The sequence below is a fragment of the Triticum aestivum genome, chromosome 1A (genome assembly GCF_018294505.1).
Source record: "Triticum aestivum cultivar Chinese Spring chromosome 1A, IWGSC CS RefSeq v2.1, whole genome shotgun sequence".
Taxonomy (NCBI): Eukaryota; Viridiplantae; Streptophyta; class Magnoliopsida; order Poales; family Poaceae; genus Triticum; species Triticum aestivum.
In genome coordinates, this window is record NC_057794.1 from 96,829,655 (window position 1) to 96,832,554 (window position 2,900).

Genomic DNA, 2,900 nt, shown 5'->3' on the forward strand with positions numbered 1-2,900 from the left:
CTTATCACCCTAATGGCTTTATCTAGAATTTGTGGATCCCGGAATGAACTACAAATGAATTTATCCTCATCGTATACTAATTCTCATCTGCATCGAAATATATAAACGTGGGCGATGGTAGTAGGATTTCCACAGGTTGAGCTCCTTATCTTTTGACTTTTCTAAGGATAGCCGAGTAGATATACTAGAATGGGATGAATCGAGCACGAGAAATCACTAGGCACAGGGGAGCCGTAAGGAAGAGGAGTAATATCGTTATAAAGTTCACGAATTCGATTCATTTTGGAATCGATAAGTGAACACGGAATCTCATCTTGTTCCCCTTGGTTCCGAGGGATATAAAGGGGAAATCACTGATTCATTTGGAGCTGTTTTCTAACTGACTCATTGACATGAGAGATTGGATGCGATGTGCCAGTCACTCGTACTACAGCGGACAAAGGTCACCGGCAAACGACCGTTCCACAATGGAACCTGGCACTACTGTTTGCCCTAAGGGCTGACCCACCTTTTCAGAGAAACAGACACATGACATCACTATATTACGCATTTTCGAGATAAGAAAGTGGAGAATGCACTCTTCCCTTTTTTTTTTACATTTTAAACTCATGTTCATGGTCTGTTTTATTCCCAATTGTTGCCCGTGTGAAAAGAAAGAAGAGAAATTGGGCCATGTTTCCCGAGAGAGACTGCCTTCTCTCAGGCCAGCAGTCTTATACTTATAGTCGACTGCTCTATGACGATCTGACCTCTTTCCTGGGCTCTGCTTGCTCGTCTACGCTCCGACCAATTCAGTCAAAATCGAAAAAATGATGTTTCCTTGAAAAAGTCTAAGAAATAGTAGTAGTAGTCAAAAAGTGCACTTTTTCCATATATTTCGATTTATAGGGATCCCTATCTTTATCTCTATCCACAGAGATACCTATCTATATAGAGAGAGATTTTTCTCAAAATTGATCTAGACTATCCACTATCCGGATAGATATGTCCCTATGAGCGACTAGGCCGATCTTTTTTTATATGTTTTGGCCACGTCCGTTTCCGCTCCGAAGAGGAAGGTTTGGATCTTTCAATCTTATGTCGTGAGGGATGTGACCTATGTTAGGTCCATAAGATACCACAGCTTTTAGTGTTCTATGATTCACCTCCGAATAATGAGTAGGTAGTTCGATCCTTTTGATTCTTATCTTCCTAGTAAATGGGGATCCGGAGCAATAGGTCGAATTACTATATAAAGAAGACTTTTCTACAAAAGGACTTATTGTTTGAGTAGGAATATTTCGGTTTTTCTCCTTCCCTCTTTTCAATAAGAAGAAGTATTTGAAACGAAGCAAATTCCTCTTCATTCTGTTGTGCTCAGTGAAGGAACTGCCTAAGCATACTTTTGCGGATCCAAACTTCTTTGTTCTTTCAAAGTCTTCTTCTTGCATATAAGAACGCAACTTTTGCAATTCCTTGGATTTGAGTAGTAAGCGGCATCCCCTCTGAGTTGTGAGTAAGTGGAACCATTCTTTTTTTGTTCTTCTCCAGATTCTGGCCGGTAGGAATTTGCCTCTTCTTTTTCCAACTGATATGGCCGATAGGAATTTGCCTATGATTTTTCCAACTGATATGTCGATATAGAAAGATCTCCTTATTTCAAAACCGCGGGTTCTCGCGTCATTTTCTTTAAAAGATATTAGATCACCATGGGAAACTTTCAAATGAGTAATGGTCACCAGTCCATTATTCAAACAAACCCTTCGATGACTTATCGGCTGCCTTGCTTGAGGAAGAGTGTCACTAAAATGGAGACGAACCGGAATCACGTCCGATCTTGTTTCTTGATTGAGTAAAAAAGGGATATATGAAGTTCGTTCTCTTCCTCTATGCATCTCCCTTATGGGTAAATCCCCATAATAAAGAGACAACTTTCGTGTAGTTTGTGATTTGATGTTACTGTTTAGATTTTCTCTCCAAGAAAGATTTCTTTTAATGGATCTCCTCTTGTTCCTCAATCTTCGGAGAATACGGCGTTGGATTAGAGAAAGTTCTCTGTTCCGAACATTTCCTGGAAGTAGACGACACGTTTTAAATCTTAATGCTGGCATGGCATATTTCGTTGAATCAGTCTTTTTCGCCACATTGCGTATAAAGGGAATCGAACCCAACTCTTCCACGAACCCCCCACGAATGGCCCTCCCTTAATTCAATGAACTATGAGAATTCCTTTTTTCATTTTTTTCTTTTCAGTTCTCATAAGTCCTTGATTTACTAGCAGAAACTCAATACTTGACCGACTGCGTCACAGTGCTCAGGTAAAGTGGCAGTGGTTGAAAGCGAGCGGAAACGTCAGTGTTTTCTGTGCGTTACGATAGTAGTGGTGAAATAAAATCCAATTCAAATATCTCAACGTAAAAGGAAAATCGTTTCACTTTGAAAGGAAAGCTAGCTATATGAGATCGAAATCACTCTATCTACGATATTCATTGCACCATGATTGAAGGACAATGAGGGGCAGGTTATATTCCCTTTCTTCTGATCGATTGAGGAATCACTGATAATGACACCACATCGGTAGCATCTACTGCTATTGCAAGGCCCGAAGCACGTGGGGAGAATGTTCGTTTTTTCTGGATCGGATTAGCAAAAGCAAGCAAGCGTGTGATGTGGCGGGGAAGCCTAAAAGAAGCCTTTGGGAGGCAGTGTGGTGACGCCTGTTTGGCGCGTGGGAATTAACTAATCTAATGATATATTGGTAACTGCCTGTGGGTCCGCACACCACTCCTTATGTTCAGCTAAAAAGCCTTCCGGGTCGAATTTATTAAGAAATAATCAAAGATTAGAATGCCAATGTGAATTTAGGTTCAGAAGGATCAATAGCACATGACAAAGTTCAAGTGTCTTCTCTTCAAGAGAAT

The 2,900-nt window shown here is 40.5% G+C and overlaps 1 pseudogene; it reads right to left on the bottom strand.

Annotated features, from left to right (window-relative positions):
* Positions 1-634: 634 nt before the first annotated feature.
* LOC123191927 (ribosomal protein S4, mitochondrial-like) lies at positions 635-2,125 on the bottom strand (annotated as a pseudogene).
* Between the last annotated feature and the right edge of the window lie 775 nt (positions 2,126-2,900).